This window comes from Hesperophylax consimilis, chromosome 5 (genome assembly GCF_061612785.1).
Source record: "Hesperophylax consimilis isolate HC1 chromosome 5, BYU_Hcon_1.0, whole genome shotgun sequence".
In the NCBI taxonomy this organism is placed as follows: Eukaryota; Metazoa; Arthropoda; class Insecta; order Trichoptera; family Limnephilidae; genus Hesperophylax; species Hesperophylax consimilis.
In genome coordinates this window covers 34,251,396-34,273,476 of record NC_142840.1, presented here as the reverse complement: position 1 = coordinate 34,273,476, position 22,081 = coordinate 34,251,396, and positions in this window count along the sequence as shown.

Here is a 22,081-nt window from a genome sequence, read left to right as displayed (position 1 = left end):
AAAAAATATGCTCATTTTCAACGCCAATAGATCATGTAGCGTTCATGATTTATAAATACTTTGAAAAAATCGTAAACATTAAGAAAAAAACGAGCTTTTGTGAGAGTACAAGAAGAGCAAATATAAAAAATCAAAATTATCGAGTTTTAATTGTTAATATAAAAAACATATTTCCCGACTACAGCGATTTCTAAATTCCGAAAAAAAATCACTCCACGATAATGCATACTAAACACAAAAAATCATGAAGTTAGGTAAAGCTAAACTAAATATGAAATAATATAGTTGCGCGTGAGGTTTAAAATTGAATAGCCTTAAATGTGTACCCTTCACCCCCCTTTGCCCCTTGTCCCCTTTCCTTGATCCGGGCCCAGAGACAAGGAGTATTGTTATCAGTTGTTATCGTTGCATCTTACCCGCGAACATTTCGTGTCATATTGAAACCCGCATATGTTGAACTCGGCTGTGATCATTTTGGAGCACAATCGTCCAGTGAAACGGTTTTACCCGCCGCAGTGAATTTCACTGTGTTTTTTGTTTTGTGTTAAGTGTTAATGTTAATTGTATGCAAACTGATAAGAGAGCAGAACCAGCGGCTTAAGGAGAACGAGACCAGGGTAAGTCTTTGGCATTATAAATGGGTTAAAATTTAGTCCGTCAAATAGTTATATTAAAAACAAATTACATTTAATTCCTCGTGGCAAATTATAGGTTGACAATAATTTAATCGTGTATGTAGGTACCTGGTTTAACGCAAGGAATCGTATTGTGTAAGTAGGTACTTGTATTCAATACTGAATTCTAATAATACGAGTACATACTTCGCTAGCGTTAAGTACGTAGGTATGTATTAACGACCGCTAATAATAGTTGGTAAACAAGAATAATAATAATTCAGTTGTTTTTGAGTTTAATTTGGAAACACTTATCAGAAGAATTGTTTACTTTAATCAATTACGCTAGCGTTAATTAAATTATAGCGTTATTTAAATTATAATTAATTATTTGGGTTAATTATTTATTGCTAAATACATAATGGCTACTAAAGAAAAAAAGTTGAAACTACTGACGGCTCAGCGAGATGCGTTAGATGCACGTCTTACTAAGTTATTTGAACTATCAAATAAAATTTCCGACTTGAGTATTCTAGAGGAGTTTCTTTCGTTAGTTGAAACTCTAGACTTGACTAGAAGTAAGTATGAGGACATATCTCAACAAATAAATATATTAAATTTGGAAATCGATTCAAACTTTGAACCTGATTTTGAAAGATGGTTCAAGTTCGACGATATGTACGGACATATCAAAAGAAAAATATCATTAAATCGGGAAAACACTTCGCGGGTGGTTAGTAAACAGAAAAAATGTAGTGTAAAACTCCCACCGATTGAATTGGCATATTTCGATGGGGAAATAAAAAATTGGCCCATATTTTATTCAAGTTTTATTAACACCGTACACAATAACGATACACTTTCGAATTCAGAAAGGTTATATTATTTGTTGGGAAAAATCAGTAACCGTGTTAAATCAACGTTCGCCGGGATCATTTTATCGCCGGAAAATTACGAAATTATTTTTAACTCGTTGATCGATAAATATAACGACAAAAGAGTAATATCTTCTGCATACATCGATCAAATTTTGGATTTTAAATCCTTTGCTGTTGCAAATATTAATAATCTGGAATCCTTTATTGATCATTTTGCGTCAGCTGTGGCAGCCGTTTAAAATGTAAATTTAGATAATTTGTGTGACTTTATTTTCTTACACATTGCATTGAAAAAACTTGATATGGACTCGGTGAAAGGATTCGAAACATACAATCGGGAAAATGAATTCCCCTCGTTTGAAGATTTGGTGAAATTTGTGCGTGAACAAATTAAGATCTTGCAAAGAACCGGTTCTTCAAGAAAATCGGTGGAAAATAAAAGTGAAACGTTAAAACGGTCACAAAGATCGACGCATGCCTATATGAGTGCTGGTAGTGAGGAAAATCGTCAGCCTATTAAATGTTTACTTTGCAATAATCTATCGCATGGAAATTTGTTTAAATGTTCAGAATTTAAAAAATTGACTGTAAGGGAACGGTTCAATTTTATCAAAAGCAAGGGATTCTGTTTTAGGTGCCTTAGTGATAGACATAAGGCTAGGACTTGCAATTCAAATCAAAATTGTCATAAGTGTAATGACAAGTTTCATCATACAATGTTACATTTTGAAGAACAGGGTGCATCACACAAGGGGCAGTCAGACTCTCAAAATGCCCAAAGAATTGAAAACCAGAAAGCTGATCAATTGAATGATCCAAAACCGGGCTGCTCCAATTCTGATGTAGCTTTGTTTACTTTTTCAACTGTTCGATCTCATAATCTAAAGACTCATTGTACTGTATTGCTGGCTACCGCACGAGTGGGAATAATAGACGCACAGGGAAATGAACATCTCGTTAGGTGTTTATTGGACAGCGCATCTCAGAGCAATTTTATTACTCGGGATTGTTGTAGAAAATTAGGATTTTTCGAATATCAACGCCCGTCTTGTTCCACCGTTAAGGGTATTGGAGGATCGTCTAAGCCCATTACAGGCTCCATACAGACCGAAATTTACTCTCGTTTCAATCGAGCAATAAATTATAACATTACTTCATTGATTGTGAATAAAGTTACAGAGCGCTTACCTACCGCCAAAGTTGATGTACCTTCATTGTCATATTTGAATGACTTACCGTTGGCGGATGAGTCATATGGAGAACCAGGAGAAATTGACATGTTGCTAGGAGCCCAGCTCTTCCCGCATCTCCTGTTGTCAAAAAGGGTTCAAGACCCTTTTCAGAGGCATAATCTGCATGCTTTAGAAACAGTTCTAGGATACGTTATTTTGGGATCAGCACCAACTCGGGTTGAGGATAATGTTAGCGTATCTTGTTGTGCCATGCTAGAAGAACCAGATGATATTTGTCTCAAAAGATTTTGGGAATTAGAAGAGGTAAACGTACCGTCTATTAAAAGTCCTGAAGATCGTGAATGTGAGGAAATATATCAAAGAACAACCACAAGAGATCTAGTAACTTTGCCATTTAAAGGGGATGTTTCAACCCTTGGGGATTCATTTGCAATGGCAAAGAAACGTTTTTTATGTCTTGAACGTAAATTGAAAGCCTCTCCAAAATTAAGAGAAGCTTATAATAATATTATCAATGAATATTTAGAGAAGGATTATTTGACTCTCAGCACTTCAAATGAAGGAAATGAGATGCCTTCATACATAATTCCGCACCATGGAGTTGTACGAGAGGATAAAATCACGACCAGTTTGAGAATAGTCCTGGACGCTAGCGCAAAAACAAGCACTTCCGTGTCATTGAATAATATTTTATATAGTGGGGAAAATTTACAGGGAAATTTATTTAATATAATTATGAATTTTCGTGTATTCCCAATAGCTCTTTCAGCTGATATACGCAAAATGTTTTTGTGTATAGGAGTGAAAGATAGTGATCGGAGATATCAACGAATCTTGTATCGCTTCTCGCCCAGCGAAGATATTAAAACTTATGAGTTTAACCGCGTTTGTTTTGGTCTTACATCCAGCCCATTTCAAGCTTTACGCACTATCAGGCAATTGGCCTCCGATGAAGGAGAAGCTTTTCCTGAGGCTAAGAAAATTATTGAAGAATTTTTATATATGGATGATTTTGTATATAGTATGGAAACTGAAGAGGGTGCAAAGGAAACGTCCTCTCAGTTAATCGCATTATTGAAGACTGGCCAATTTGACCTTGTCAAGTGGACCAGCAATTCGCAAAATGTTCTGGAATCTATTCCAGATTCGCATCGCTTATCAGCGATAAAGGAATTTGATGAAGTAAGCATGCATAAAATATTGGGCTTATACTGGTCACCAAATTCCGATTTATTCTCGTTCGTCACTTCTACACCTAAAACAGGTTGTACAAAACGAAATATATTGTCTTGTGTCGCAAAAATATGGGATATTATGGGCTTCATCGCGCCTGTCGTTTTATATGCCAAGCTTTTAATTAAACAATTGTGGCTACACAAATGCGATTGGGATGATGAGCCTCCCGACGATATTGTAAGGATATGGACGCAATTCTGTGAGGAACTTTCCTCACTAAATAGAATACAAATTCCGCGCCATACTGGCATCACGTCCAGTAGAATCGTAACCATTGTTGGTTTCGCAGATGCCAGCGAAAAGGCATATGGAGGTATAGTGTATTTCCATGTCCAAAATCATGAAGCAATTTCAGTACATGTTGCTTGTGCAAAATCGAAGGTTTCTCCTGTGAAAATTGTTTCTCTCGCACGATTAGAACTTTGCGCTGCATTAATACTTGCAAAATTAATGCATAACGTAGTAGAAACCTTAGAAAAACGCTTGAAAATTGAAAATATATACGCATTTACTGATTCCACTGTAGCATTTTGTTGGATTCAGTCTTCTCCGCACCGTTGGGGGACATTCGTGGCTAATAGAGTTGCTAAAATTCAATCTGAATTATCGGCTACCTGTTTTAATCATATAGCAGGCACAGATAATCCCGCTGATTGTCTGTCACGAGGGCTTACCCCCAATCAAATTTTAGATCACCCGCTATGGTTTCATGGCCCACCGTGGATGAAATTTAGGCCTGATCGGTGGCCCATTACCACATTTGATGTTACTATGGTGACAGAACTACCCGAACAGAAGTCTATTTCGTTAGTAATGACTTCTGGTTTAGAAGAATATGATATTCTTTCCCTGTCAAAGCGCTTTTCCTCGTGGAATAAATTATTACGATGTTTGGTTTACGTATTTCGTTTTCTTAAGGTGTTGCCATATCGAAAATATATAAGTGGGTCAGATTTAGAGTTCGTTGAGCTTAAAATATTGCGCGAAATACAACGAGCGTACTTTCCCGGGGAATTGATAAATCTACAACAAGGAAAGACGTGTAAACCCGTATTTCAACGTTTGAGACCGTTCTTGAATGACGGAATCATAAGGTTGGGAGGTCGTTTAGTTAATTCGGATTTAAATTATGATCAAAAGCACCCCATAGTTCTCCCGCGAAAGGATCACGTTTTAAATTTGTTGGTTGATCATTATCATAAAATTCATTGTCACTCGGGTCCCGCATTATTAATGTCTATTTTGAGGCAAAAATATTGGATACTGTCAGCCCGTAGTTTAATTCGAAATCGAGTACATAAATGCAATTCGTGTTTTCGGCTACGCCCTAAAACAATTGCACCTTTAATGGCGGATCATAGAGATTGTCGTGTCATTCAGTCTATAAAACCATTTACGCATGTGGGTATAGATTTTGCCGGGCCTATAAGGGTAACCATATCACGTGGACGTGGAATTCGTTCTCAAAAGGCGTATATTTGCTTATTTGTGTGTTTGACAACAAGAGCTATATACCTTGAATTGGCGTCAAGTTTGAGCACCGAATGTTTTCTGAACGCATTCAAACGATTTCTTTCTAGGCGTGGTCCTGTGTCAAATTTATACTCAGACAACGGAACTAACTTTGTAGGAGCCAAGAGAAAATTGAATGAATTGCACGCATTTTCGTCATCTTCACATTTTGGTGAAGAATTCGCAAGTATTTTGGCCAATAATAGAATAAGCTGGCATTTGAATGCGCCAATAGCACCCCACTTTGGAGGAAATTGGGAATCCAATATTAAAAGTATGAAGACTCATCTTTTTCGGGTAATAGGAGATCAGATTCTATCGTTTGAAGAGGCAACTACAGTACTTGCACAAGTAGAAACCATTCTGAATACGAGGCCATTGTGTAGAACGCTCTCTTCAGACCCCTCCGAGCCCCTTGCGTTAACGCCAGCTCACTTCTTGACGACAACTCCCTTAAAACACCTGCCCGCCATGGAAGTCGAGAAGGATAATTTGAACCTTCTATCGCGTCATGATTTACTCGATAAATTAATTCAATCATTCTGGAAGCGATGGAGATTAGATTACTTGCATACTCTGCAAGTACGTCCAAAATGGAATACTCCTACTAATCCAGTAAAGGTCGGCTTAGTAGTAATAGTGGGAACTGAAAACGCCCCACCATTACATTGGCCGTTAGCTATTATTGATGAAGTTTTCCCCGCAAAAGATGGAGTAATTCGTGTTGCTCGTGTCAGAACAGTGCTGAGATCTTATATTCGCCCAGTAATACGGCTATACCCTTTGCCAACTCAATAGTAGTCTAGTAGCATTAGGTTTAGTCAATGTAGGTTAGGAAATTTAGGATAACTGTAGGTTATGTTAATTTGTTTATATGATAAATGCCATGACAATGCGGTTTTAAAAGGGGTGATTTCGCACCCTTTCAAGGCGGGGGGGATAGTTGCGCGTGAGGTTTAAAATTGAATAGCCTTAAATGTGTACCCTTCACCCCCCTTTGCCCCTTGTCCCCTTTCCTTGATCCGGGCCCAGAGACAAGGAGTATTGTTATCAGTTGTTATCGTTGCATCTTACCCGCGAACATTTCGTGTCATATTGAAACCCGCATATGTTGAACTCGGCTGTGATCATTTTGGAGCACAATCGTCCAGTGAAACGGTTTTACCCGCCGCAGTGAATTTCACTGTGTTTTTTGTTTTGTGTTAAGTGTTAATGTTAATTGTATGCAAACTGATAAGAGAGCAGAACCAGCGGCTTAAGGAGAACGAGACCAGGGTAAGTCTTTGGCCTTTCCCACTCATTTTCCTCTTACAAACACTAAGGCAATTCAATTCGTTTTTATTTGTCTTAGTCTATATCGCATCCGCAATACCGCAACCCCCCGCACAATTGCGTACGAAGGAGTTCCGCACAACCATAATATTATCGAAACATGTGACAATAACATAAAATAAAATAAAAAGAAATCAAAACTATACTATTAGAAACATCACGAAAACTACATTGCCTACGCTACTATAATTTGTAGGGTTCATCAAAGTACTGGTATCATAGACTAAATTAGACTAGACACGGCATATTCATTTAAAAATAACCCCAACACAATTTTGGTTTGGTTCACATGCACATTTATGAAAAGGACCACGCATTATGTCGCAATGCGAAATGGGCACTGTGCATTGCGTTTTACCTTTTGTTGATCTATTTTGCTTCTCAGCTATGCTGGGCAAGTTCATTTTTTCAATCACAAAAATAACCGAGTTCTAAATATTTAAATTTGAATTATGTCCATATTACAACACCTCTGACAGCAAATTCTCCGTGGTTTCGCTTACGAGTTTGAACGCTTATTTATTTTATTTATTAATCTTAAGTTAGCTCACATCTTCGTGTGTGCTAATAGTTTTATAAACATATAAACATGTACATTGTTTGGCAAACATAATCTTTCTTTAAATATTTCAATAAAGTCACAAAAAAAGAAACATTAATAATTATTGAGAAAGACATATTTTCTTAATTCATTTTTGAACTTATTAATATTTCCTATCACAGCAATTTACAATACAAGGAGTTTAAACAGAGTTGGGTTGTTAAGTTCATCTCCACATTTGTGACGTACGCTACGTGGCGTTATTTTTTAAATGAATTTAACTAGACAGGGCTAATCTAGTATAATACATCAATGACTGGTATAGATTACGCAAATGGAATAAATATAACAATAGACATAGACAAATCACACACTTACTTTCACATATTTTTTGGTTCCTTGGAACGGGCAATTCGCCTAGTTAGGAACCAATAATTTCGACCTGATAAGGTACAATAATCAATAATCACAAAATATTTTAATTATATCTTGTATCATATTGTACTGTGTGTAAATCTAAATGAATAAATAAATAAATAAATTTATCCATATTGCCCAGATCTTGCACTCTATTGGATAGTGAGTGTGTCTAATAGATGATTGTGTATGTGTTGTAGAAAAATGTTTTATTTTGTCTTTTGCTCCCCGTTTGTACTGGAATTAAATCTGACAGACACACTCAGATGCAACCGATTCATCAAACCTAAATAATAAATATTTTCAATTGGAATTTAAAATTTATGTGCCAAAGAAATTTGTGGTGACCTCGTTATATATTGTGAGAGTGAATTTTACATAAAGGTGACCAAATAGGTGAATTGACTTCTGACAATGGGATATAGATCGTTCTCACACAATCAAATTAGTTGTATCGTTATTGTGTGCAATGAATGTCAAGTTTTCATCGAATCACCCAATTCATGAATCCTTGAGACTGGTGTTAATTGAATATTATTTAATGTATATTCATGTAAGATATGACAGTGAGTTTTTGAAATAGAAAAGTGTGTAAAATTTGGAAATTTTTTTCATCGTTTCAATCAATTCTCTTCTGGCCTGTCTTAAGTTTTGATTCACCTGACCGTCTTAATTCGATCTAAATTTCCAGATCATTTTAATGGTCTTATTCGTCATGAAACTACAAATAACCTCACTTTCCGCTAAATGGAAATGAAATAACACGTTAATAAACATGTCCCTAAATTAAGACATAAGATTGTTGAAGAACTTTGAACGACTTTGACTAGAAAAAAATATAAACCATATATGGCGATCAGTATTATTTCATCATTTTGAGATATTCAAAACACGCACTGGGGATCGATTCTGCAACAACGATCAATAATTATTTACTATGCGTCTTCTACGAATGAAAAATTATTTCCCAGCAAATTTTGTTGAATTTTTCATTTATATATATTTTTGAATATCAGAAGGTTGAAGAAAATGTTGTATTGGCAGCCCTGCGTATATCGTCCATTTTTCTGATGTTTTTGACGTTTCTACGGTGATATTTTGATATGTCATAAAGAAAACGTTAACGCGTTATTTAAACTCACCTTAGTTTCAACGTCTAGAGCTGAAAAACATGATGGGTGTGTTATGAACGGAGACACAAGAACTACCAACTGATGCGACGTACTAAGGCTTTGTTAAGACTAAAATTCCTGACGAAGTCTTCGTGTGTCAAATTAGCGAAAGAATCTAGCCTCTGGCGGAAAGTTCTTGTTGGTCTCTAAGCAGTTACTTCGGATTGGTCTACATTATTTATTGCAGTTAACATCGCCAGAAAATCAGCCATTTTCTGGGACCTTAAAACAACTGTGAAATTATACGATGACTATCTTTCGAAGAGCGCGCGGGAAACGATCTTAGGTAAGGATACGATATACAAGATTACGGCAGATAAGTCGGTGTCGGCTGGTTTGACCCACTCGTTGTTAGAGTGGATTGACTTTTGATGTTTGGTATCTAAGTATATACCTTCGACGAGACTCGATATTAAGAAATTCGACTAATGTATATACTTTCGACGGCGATTGCGAGCGGCTTGGATTGGAGAATCGCGGCGCTGGTCATTCACGGCGCGGTCTCTAGATAACATCACTAGCTCAGTAGTTTGACCCGTATATATTTCAAATCACAGTAAGGGCAGTAACCTTTTTCTCAGGTTTATGCACAAAATGTTATTTGAAAATCTGAAATTATTTTTTTTACAAAAGGGTAGCAATTTTCTAAGTTATATCTGTTCTCCGACGGGAAAAATTCCGCAAATGTTGCGATTCAAATCGAGTCAATTTAGATATTAAATACATAATGTTTGCAAAAGATCTATATAGGTACACAGAATGTAGTGTATTTTTTTTAAATGTACCGGAAGTTAAAAACATCCCCATCTATAATCTAGCGTAACACAACCAACGGCCATTCTTATTAACTTAAGTATAAAAGCTTTATAACGTTGAGAATAGGATACTGAAATCGGATGAGACCAATTAAACCTATTCCACGGAACATCACATTTACCGAGGGATTTACTCTAACCATTAATGTATAAGCCCGTGTATTTATTTTGTTGTTCTCGAGTTACGACCAGAGCTCATCAAGGGAGATATATCACCGTCGTCGGTGATTGGCACATATCGACGGGGAAGGAATTGTGTCCAGAGCCGGATCAACCCTAGGTGTAACTATGGCGTAATCCATATTAAGACTCATTTTTGTATTCTACCCTTTGGCATGCAATCTGTCTCTCTTAATCTGCCTGATATCATATATGGCCATTTTATTTTCTAGAAATAAATATTTCATAGCGATGATGAAACCAATTTTTTTACCTACTTGAAATATAATTACTACTTAATACTTGATTTTAGATCAGTTAACACGCCCATTTCACATCTCTAGTATTTTTCTTTATTACACGTCTATCGTAAGTTGATCTACCCTGCTAAGCATGGAACGTTATATAGTGAAACAATTTTTTTATAATCGCCTTCATTTTATTTCATCTTTATTTGAACCCCAACATCTTGTTCGTCAGCTCATAACTGATACATTCGGTAAAATATATGTTAAAAAATTTTCCATTTAGCATTTTTCTATTACATTTTTTTAACATTAACTCGACACAGAAGGCCCTGAGAAAAAAAAATCCCCCAGCGTCATCCCAATTCTCAATCCCAATATTCTTAGCAAAAGAGAGGAGAGAAAGGTCTGGGAAAGAAAACTTGTTTGAGGGTTGGGTAGGAATCTGGAGTCAATGTATCCAGGAGTGATGGAAACATGAATCCATTCCTCCTACTGCCGTGCAAGGCAATGAGTTGAGAGAGAGTCCGGCTGAAGAGGTTTCCCTCAACCAGTCTCTTTCTATCCGACTCGCCTCGCAGTTGGTGGGCAAACGCCGCCAAGACCAAAGCAAACCCCACCCCATGAACCCGGGAACCCCGCCAAGTCACCAAACATAGCGAACCACTTGGGGTTACCTATGGCAGGGGTGTTGGTTATCTAATAAAAGGTTCCCAGGGAGGCGGTACCCATACCCGCCTTCCCGTGAATATGATGTTTGACATCAAAGCCTTGACAACAGTCATGGTTCTCGAAATCGTTTAATAATTCATCAAAATCTCTTAGTTTTCATATTTTTAAATCTATCATAATGAGCGCAAGTAATTTTTATCGATTTGGGTCAACAGATCTGATAATCAGTTGAAAAAAATTTCATTTTTAAAAATTTCATCTTTGACATAATTTTCGCCTGAATTCGGGAGCCTTAGGCTGTAAACCCCGTTTCCCGTTAGTAATTCCGGGCCTGATTGCGTTAACGTTAGTTTCCTCATAGGTTTGTTCGGGAAAGGGCGCGCATCCTGCTTGCTGCGCTGCGCTGGTTAGACCGTAACTAGTTTTACTAAATTAGTTTTGTAATCTGGAAACAGCAACACTCCGAACAGGTTAGTTAGATGTATAAAACAGAAAGCAATTAACGATTGAACCAATGACATTTTAAACTTATGTGTGGAATGACAGATAAAGTCGGTTGAATGACACTGCTATGCTCATCAACGAAGTGGCGTGCCATGAATATTTAAAAAAAGATTTAATTCAGGTAGGGGTGGGTCGATTATTGTATTGATTGAAAATCATCACTTATTAAAGCATTTTTTGTTAAATCTGAAACTTGGGAACGATTAAAGATCATATTTGGGATTTGCTTTTAAAAGGGTCACTGTCCGTTTTTAAATTTCACGAGGTTTTATTTATATACTTATTTATTTATTCACGCCATGAAGGCTTTTACGTGAATACAAGGTTTAAGGTAATCTGATCAGATGTACAATAATAAGTGTTTATTACATAGCATAATAGATTGAGTTCACAAAATAAAAGCAGGTACAATACTAGTTATCGTTGAGAGTTCATTCAAGTAATAGTTGTTCAATAGATAATAATAAAGGTACAGCAATAAAATAACTTATATCATTGAAAAATAATTAATATCATTGATGTAAAAAATAAATAAAATACACAGATTTAGGGAATGAAATTAAAAGAATTTGGCATTCTCAGACTGTACAACTGTTACCATTTGTTATTTCGGCTACTGGAATTATACCTAGCTCTCTCATTCAAATTTTAGGCATATTAGATCTCTCAAAGAATTTATATATAAAAATGCAAAAATCAATCATTTTAATTACATTTAGGATTACGAAAGTTTTGTTAAATATTTATACTGAGGGATCAGTAGGATTAATAGGTCCAGTTAGGAGTTCTACCGAGCCGAACCCTCTGATATAAAAATATATTGAGTCGGTGAATTATTTTCCCATTTGATCTCTGGTGAGTTGACGTGTTGTTCTTGTATTTTTTTGTATTTATTATGCTTATATAATGCACTTGCATAATGTAGATTGACTAGAAAATCATTTGTGGAAAAGTTTGTGGAAGAGTTTAGTTTTTCCTCTGGGGAAAATTTAACCCGGACATAGAGTCGAAATAAATTATATTATAAAAAAAAGATATTGCTTTACGTAAAAATTGCTATTTTTGGCAGGTTTTAATTTTAGCTAAGCAATTTTCCAGTGTAACTTGGTCTACTAAAATCGATAAAAACTTTATCGAAAAAGTCCTTCTTTAATTCGAAAGATTTATAGAAGAATTTGTTTTTGAGGCTAAATTGCAAAAAAAATATATGAGTAACGAAAACTGAAATTGGCCCTTTTAGGGGGGGGGGGGGGGGGTCAGAGGAGATCATCTAGGTCTGTGAGGTCAGTCACAGGTATTATGCTTGGTTTTATCTTTTAGATTAGTAAATAGTACTAACCTACCTTTCTATACATAAACCTTAATTAAAAAAATAATAATAAGTTTAATGAGTTTTTTCGTGTGTGGTTTATTATGGTTTCTTCGTTTTTCACGATTTATTTTCTTGCTATTAACAGCACCAGAATAGGTTCCTGGTACTTCAATAATAATAATAATAAAAAATATTTGGATGACTTGTATAGCGCCGTTTCTATGAAAAATCTCCTGTACAAAATATAAGATATATGGTTTTTCTTATTGCTAACTATATACCAGATGAATTATTATCAACTTACGGCTCGCAGATTGCATCCATCGGTTCGTCGATCACTAATACAAAACAATATGTACAACGCCGACGACGGCCGGCATAGTCCAGTGGTAACGCATTGGACTGCCATTCCGAAGGTCGCGGGTTCGAACCCGGCGTGCGCAAATAAATTTTATTTGATTGATTTGTGTTATTTCACAATTAATTAATTAAAATAATAATTAAAATAATATATAGTATATTTGCGGCACGTTCCAGAGTGGAAGATACTACCAGTATCGCCCTGGTGTAAGACCACCATTCAGAATTGAAACGTTGCTCCAAATGGCTTTAGCCGTGTTTAGTGACTAGATCTGAATAGCCAGGTACTTCCCCACCTTCCTCTTTCCCTTCCCCACTTACCTTCAGCCTCACAACATCCCCCAATTGGGGATGCCATAGTCTCACTGGCTCCAGACGGGAGCAGTTGGGATTCTTGTGAGGTATTCACTATAAAAAAAAATAAATAAAGAAAAAACGCATTTGACCAATGAACTGGATGCTGCGTTATAATGTACTTGTATTATTATTTATTTATATTTTTCACAGGTAGATAACGTACATGACCATACTTTCCTGGGAGGTCACTTGAGAATAACACTGTTTATTGTTTATTGGAGAAATTTAGATACAATTCGCACGCATACGACATAATTGTAACACATGTAATTGGAAATGTAATTATTAATTCCTGTATACATTTTTATAATTTATGTTCTTTAATGAGCGTACTTATTAGAAGAGAACGCAAAATTTTCTGTTGGGCGGTAAAACAGAACAATTGTCTAATTAGAATTTATCTTCCTAAATGTGATTATTTTTATACTTATTTTTTATTATTATTCTGATAAAAACTGCCTTATGGTTTTAACGTAGCAATAGCCTCAGTCTGTAATACAATAAAATAGTATATAATTGACCAACTATGTATATAGGAATTAAAAATAAACAGAAAACAGTAACAAGCAAACATCCCTACTGCAAATACGTTTAATTAACCCCGATTCATTAGGATTTTTATTACCATAAAAAGGCAAGACGGAAAATATCGCAACGAAGGATAAAATTTATTCAGAGCAAAAATAAAGTGCATTTAGCGGTTACAGTTAACAATATTCATTAATCAGGCGGTATTTAGAGCCCCCTCTTCTCGCCGCCCGGCTGGATTGCGTGGAGAGTGGGTTGTGGGTGGGGTGTGAGGTGGACGGTGGGTGGGCTGTGGGAGCCGGAAGAATTGCCGCTACAATAGACCATAACCTGGAAATAATAAGTTCTCTTGTACTTTACGTGGGCTGCAATGAAGCTTTCCTACACTTAAGCGGAAGTGCTATGCGCGTAAAGCATTAACGGGATAAATATGCCACTAAATCATTTCACATAGCGTGAACGATTGGACGTTTGAAGTTATTAGCTCTTACATCCTCAGTACTTACCTATTATTATTAATGTATTTTACGTTATTACTGCACGTACTAAATCAAAAATCAATTATTCTGTTTCTGTATTTGGCAACTTACTGAATAATACGTTATGTATCTATAGATACGGCCTCAGTGGTCGATGACGGCCTTTGTGGTCAAAGGGTAAGGTTCTCAACCAACAATCCGAAGGTTGCAGGTTCAAATCCCGGCGAGGGATTATTATTTTATTTGAATGCCCATAGGGCTTTTACAAATTTTATTTATTTATTAGGCAATTTGTATAGCGCCGCTTTTGTGAGATATCACCTCAGGGGCGCTTAACAGTTGATGCAAGTATTACAAAAAATATAAATATTACATAAATAAAGTGAAATTAAGTAAAGCAAAATGAAGTACAGGAACAGATGACACGAAGATAGAATATGGAGACTCTGCAGCAAGAATCCTAGGTGGTGAAGAAACTGACCCAGATGCTGCAGTGAAAGAGTCCACCGCGTCTACCAATAGTGCCAGCACGAGGTTCGTCATCCGTCCAGGTATGTGTTTGCTGCTGATAAAGCGCTGACAGAATATCCTCTCACAGATACCAGGCCTTGGCAGCACCGCTGTGACGTTCGAAGAAGATAGAAGATGAAGACTCTGCAGCAAGAATCGTAGGTGGTGAAGAAACTGGACCAGCTGCGGCAGCAAGAGAGTCCACCGCGTCCATCAACAGTGCCAGCACGAGGTTCGTCTTCCGTCCAGGTCTGCTGCTAAAAAAGCGCTGACTCCTCATATAGACATTCGGCGAGTCCATCTTGGTGATTATTGAAGCAGTGTATTCTGCCCGCAATAAAAAGCGACGGTCTGGATAATAAATTACGCTAGGTTTAGCTTGATAACACTTGCTAAGCCCTTCAGAGTTTCCGAGAATTCCGTTGAAAACATCTGGGGTGCATTTACCGATCGACATTCGTTTCGAATGTCGAATATTTTGAGCCAAATATCCGAATATTCATTTTTAACATACTGCACTCAAATCACGTTCTAATAAATGGTTGATAAGTTTGTTTAAAATGTTGATTGATTGATTTTAAAATAATTTCAAGGAATGTTGCCTCATTTCCCTTGAAAATACTTAGGACGCGTTAGGACGCGTCCTGCTGTCACGAAGGGCACTGCACAATTTAAATCTTAATTTTCTTTTTAGTTATACAGATTAGATAAAAAATAAGTGTTAACAGTTATACGGTGTAGTTATGTTTAAAGCCTTGCAAATACTGCATTGAAGTGCAGTTCTGGATATTTTCTGAAGAATGTTTTACGGGAATATCTTTGAGAAATGTCAAAGTTCTCAACGTATTAAATAAATTTTTGCTCGCTATTCCATGAATTTCTTATTTTCAATTATTATGCACGTCAGGTTTATTAATTTTGATTGATTTAAATAATAATCCTCGTTTGGAACAACAAATTCAACCTGTTCACATTGTCCAGGGGAGAGATGTGAAGCGTATATAATAGAGCTGACTATAACTCAATAATTGCTACAATAATACAGGATTCTTAAATCATGTTGAATTTACATAATATAATCACTACATTTGATGGGTAATGCTTGGTTTGAAATGTCGGAAGAGTATATAATAAGACGTCGTTATTTTACCTTGTCTGCCATTAAATAACATGTATTGTGTGTACGACAGCCCTGACTCACTTACCTCACTTTAACAACGTACATTTTTGATGAAGTTAAAACATTATAGAAATATTATCCATGTACTACGTGTTCCGTCACGCCGCGCCGTTTGCTTTTGACAGGCCGTGTGCTAACTAATAGTATGGTCAGAATTTGAACTGTGTAGTTTAAATTCACACACGTCAGCTATAACCACGGAATGCCGTGAGCCACACAATCGCACAAAAACGTTCGTCCTCTCAAAACCAATGTGTACACTATCGCCGGTTATTTACCGGAATAATCCCTTAATTCATATTTTATCGCAACAAATTCAAAATAACGAGTGCTACCGTACAACGATCACCGTTCCAGTGCTGACAGATGATTCTCGAGACGCAGATTTCATTCGCCACCCGGTAAGTTGATTGTGAATTAACCTTACGAATTGTGTTTTCGCATTTGCCTGTCATAAGCCATAGGCTTTATTCATGCTTTATCTGTGTGGAATAGTCCTTTAAAGTACGGCTATCCCAACCCTTGTTCGTTCCTCGAACACTACGTGAAAATGCATCACATTTATTTACCAATGCTATTGTAAAGTTGGCAAAAGAAATAAATTTAAAGAAGACACATATGAATGCATTTTCGCACACCGATACGTATCGAAAGTTTCAATAAAGTTTTTCAAACTAAAACACTAAAACTAAACACCCGTCCGCAGTCCCCTCACACCCCGTGTATATTTATACTCGCGATTCAATTCAACAATGTTCTTTTAGATATGTTTTCTTATTTATTTCATTCATCAGCTTTCTAACAAAAAACATTAAGTTTAATTATTTTTTATCCATCCGAGAGGTCAAGCACGGACGATCGATAAATCCCTATGTCAATACTATATTAACTTAATTCGTGGTCTATGGTCAGTTAGCAACATTCCTTAGAAACGGTTGATAGGAATTTCCAACAAAAACAATCTCTTTGTTTGTCAGTTAGGTTTGGGTATCAACAGTCATTCGCTATTAGTGGTTTATTAATGAACGGAGGCAGATTAACGAAGCTCGTAGGATTGAAAGATGTCATTATACGACCAATTAAATCCGTTTGAACTTGAAAAGACAAAATTCAGACACTTGTTTCGTAAATCTCATATTATGGCTGAAGATCTCATTGACCAATTAACTCAGTTTTGAGTAAAGATCTCACTAACTAATCAACTCCCTTTTTAATGAGATAAAGTAAATACGGACTACCATATTTTGGTTAGGTTAATATTTCAAAAAATCCCAATTTATTAATATGTGTAAGGTTTGATAATTCTAAATGTCAAATTATTCTAGTGTTGCCAGTATCTACAAAACCAGCGATTTAGCTATCATGGTCGAACTATTGATACAGCCAACCGAGGTCTGAAATGAAAATCGATACAGGCAATATTGAATAAATGAATTAACGTCAGACGGTTAAGTGAAAGTAAAAAAATACTATTAAATTGTCAATGTCGAATTGAAATAATAACTTTAATATATATTGGTAGTCGGCTTGTACTTTTTGACAATAAAAAGGGAGTTAATTAGTTGTTGAGGTTGACTGTTGTTCCTCCAAGTTGGAACGGAATAAATTGATCAGTTGATACGATTTCTTTTAACTTAAGGGCTTAGTAAATTCATCTCCATTCACTTATTAGCCAGTTATTTTGTATGACGAACAACATTATCCAAAAATTCATGCTTATTGACATCTTTTTTTTTTTTTTTTAGTTATTTATTAAGTTAAAGAATTACATATTTCGCTTTGTTAACTTAAGTGTACATTGATTAAAACAAAAATAATATATATATTAATAATAATGGTTCACTACCTAAGTAACATATTTTTCTTAAGTAAGAGCATTTTGGTTTTGCTCATTGATCTTGAGGGCAAACAGATTTTTCTTAAATATATTTATTCTGTTTACGGTTATCAGGCTATCAGGAAGGAGATTATATATGTATACACCCTCATGGCCTATGTTTCTTTTACCACACTCTGTCTTTGCTGAATTTGTGTATAATTTATTATGTTGTCTTGTGTGGTGGTCATGTACTTGTGATGTTTTCATAAATGAAGTATTTGTGTGTATGAGGCCATTTTGGATTTTGTGAATTAATAGGCATATGTTGTATTCGTACAGTTTTCTAATTTTAAGTAAGTTAGTTTCTTGGTATACTCTTTTGGTGGGGGTATCTGGTCTATAGTTAAAAAGTTTTTTTATAACTTTATTTTGTATTATTTGAATTTCGTTTAGATATGTGATGTTTGTGTTTCCCCATATTTCTATGAGATAATTTAGATGGGATTGAATTAAACTAAAGTATAATCCCCTCTTTACTTGTTTTGGTAGAAGATGGGCTATTCTACCAAATACACCAATTAGTGAGATAATTTTTTCTTTTACTTTTTGTGTGTGGTGTTTAAAAGATAAGTGTTTATCGATATGAAATCCCAGGTATTTTTCACTATCTGAAAATTGTAGGTTTTTTCCTTCTATTTGCAAAGGTTTATAAGACGGCGTTTTTCTTTTTTGTGAACTTAAGATAATGTAGTTTGTTTTTTTTGTGTTAATAATTAATATATTTTTAACTAGCCAGTTATTTAATTTATTAAGATTCAGTTGGGCTTTTTCAAGAAAGTTTTCTAAGTTTTTACCAAAGTAAAATATAGCAGTATCATCCGCGTATAAAAAAATTTCCCCGTTTAAGTTTAACTGACAGATATCGTTAATATATATTTGAAACAAGAGAGGCCCTAATATGGATCCTTGAGGAACACCAAAATTTATATAATTGTGTTGACTGTTTTTGCTATCTAAGCTGACATATTGCATTCTGTTATTTAAATACGATTTAATGAGTTGGAGAGCAAGGCCGGTTACACCTATTTTTTCAATTTTTTTTAGAAGTATCACATGACTCACGGTATCGAATGCTTTTTGGAGATCTACGAGGATTGCTATAACGTAATTTACATTGTCTATGCTGGTTCTTAGTTTTTTTATTAGATCATTAGTTGCCGAAAGAGTATTTGATTTTTTTCTGAAACCGTATTGTTTATTATATAGCAGTGATTTGTTTAGTAGAAATTTGTTTAATCTTTCATAAATTACATGTTCGAAAATTTTTGATAGAATTGGTAAAATTGAGATTGGCCGATAATTTGACGTATCCGTTTTTGATCCAGATTTGTATATTGGTATTACCTTTGCAATTTTAAAGCAATCTGAAAAAGCTAATCCGACACCTTGGAGGCATCGCCAAAAGCAGCGGCTTTTGTCTTCCGACTGTCGGAATTATATTTTGACCGTGCTCGCGAACATTGCAAACTGACCATAGATTATGGATTTTATCAATATCGTATTGACATGGGGCTTTATGGATCGGTATTAAATCATCGGTAGTTTCGTTTATCGATCCGACATTGTAAAGTTATCGATTTCACTGTGTTAGACCCCTGTATACCATTACACAAGCTAGTCTCTATTTAAAATGATGTATCTGTATATTGTAGTTAATCACCGACTTAATTTCAAATGTTGGAAGAATGAATTTATCCGGATTCTTGATTTTGTTTTGTTCTGCGCAGTTGGTACGGATGCGTATCTATGAAATACAAAAGAGACATTTAAAGATGTTAATTATATGAATCTAATCAAAATATTTCCTTTTTTTATCTCCAATTAATTTGAATAATTTTACTTCATGAATACATTCATGTCTGCTAGTCAGTAGCAAAAATCGATCCAGTTGTTATCACACAGACAATCGTTGGTTAACGTATTGAATTAATTATTGCGCAAGACGGTAACGGGCCGAAGAGTTAATTATACCCTTGGAAGGTACATCAAAATATGTTTTGATGTTAAAACCAGGAGCTTTAATTTAGATTAAGTTAGAGTACAATATATTATTGTAGGAGTTCGGGTTAAAGCCATCTTAGCGTAAGCCTTGTGCCCAGAGATAATAATTAATAATTATATCTCCACTTTAATCTTACTATTTATGATTACGAAACATCACGTCGTGGTTTATATTATAATACCGGGTGGGTATTTATTATTTATCGATGATTATTATGAAATATGTTATTAATTTCAAGTAATTATGTCGAACCCTTGTTGTGTGTTTCGATAGAGCAACTTCCGTGAGTTAGTTTGTAACGACGCAACATTTCCCTTATTATTGAAAATAGTATTCTTCCTACAAGGTAATTATTCCCCCTAGCTCGCCCCCATGTACACCTGAAACTATTAAGCCCATAACAATGTTAAATTCTGTTAATTAACTTTAGAATTACCGCTACAGTCGCGCCGTGTTCCTAAACATATTGTTCAATAATTCAAATAGTCCTTGCGTCGGCGGTTTGTTCGGCACATTGTGGCCACTTGAGGATGAGAACCTCACGGTACAGTTTGGGTGCTTAGGTTTCAGGTGTGGTGGGGGCCGCAGGGGTGGGGAAACTTTTTTTAATTGATTTGTTCACTTTTACTATCAACATTTATTCTACTAAAATAAATTTAAAAACACACCAGTAAAAACAATTGTTGACAAGTGCTTGTAATATTTTGTTTCAGTATTGATATATTGTACCACGTCTACTTGTACTGAATGTAAGAATGTTACAAAAAAATATCTAACGGTGATGCAAAATTCCTAAATTTGATATAATTTTCATGAAGGTACATAGAAATCAAATGTATTTTCTAAATTAGCTCCATACAAGAGGCCCTAATGAAAATAATTCCCCCTAGTCATTTTTCGGGATACTGTATAGAGAATCTTTTCGGAAAGGAAGGAGATGAATTTTTGGTAAAGGAAAAACGAACAAATTAATCCTTCCCTACCAATTCAATGCAATGCGATGCTGGAGAGGTCAAAAGCACTTCATCAACCAGTCTCTTCCGATCCAGCCTGCCACGCAGTTTGTGGGCAGAAGACGCATCCGCCGCCAATATCCGGACAAACCTCACCCCTGCTAAGTCACCAAACATAGCAAACCACTTCGGACGACCTATGGCAGAGGTGTTGGTTAATGGTTATCCAAAAAATGGTTTTAGGGGTGCTTTTTTAATTCCTACTTTTTACTTGTTGAAGTCGAGTGAAAAGATAAATATTCATTCACGCATGCTGTTTTCACTGTATTATTGATTCAATTATCAAGAAAAAAGTTTTTATTCATATTATTTAATTTTGAAAAGAGTATTTTTAACCAATCCCAGAATTGCCTGGGATTTACAGAGATTTTCAAAATCAAATGAAAACTGTAATATTTCTCTAATTTTCATCGTCAAGCGTGCAAAATTTCATCAAGAAGTATCAAAATTCTGCTATATGGGGTAAAAACACTGGGTAGGAGTGGTTGAACTATACTTTAAGTTGTTTAAAATTTTCTTTTTTTTAATGTCAAATGTTTAAAATTTCAAAATAGTTTGGTTTAAAAAACATCCACTAACTCGTAACTGGATATTCTTCTTTATATATAAGTTGAAATAAGTAAAAATCACAAATATTTGTCAATGTTGCCTCTAAAATCGTGAAATATTGATTATTTTAATTGCCTTTATTTTATAATTTAAAACGCGAATACAAAAACAGCATTTATCCGTACTAGATATGTCCTATACCTTTTGATTACAAAAATAATTATTGAGTTCAGTCGAATAATTTGGCATCAAATACAAATTTTAATTTTCTACGAAGAAGGCCTCGCAGCCGTTCCTCTTATAGGGTGGAAAAGGGGAATAGGGGTGGTTTTTCGTGATCTCAAAGGATTTTCCTCTTGTTTCAGAATAACTGTGAATTTGATAATACATTTAGCACCGCTGCTACAGAGGATGAAGAAAATTGAAGAATTAGAATATACGTAACCAAAACTGCCAAGAAGTTGGCCGAAAATGGATAGTTAACATACATAAAAAAAGATTAAAATATTGGTTCTACAGTTAGTTTGCATTTACTGTAGACATAAATAATGTAGTTAATGTCAGGTGATGATCAAATGTGCCATGACTTAATATTGTGGAATGCTTTTAACGACACAATTGG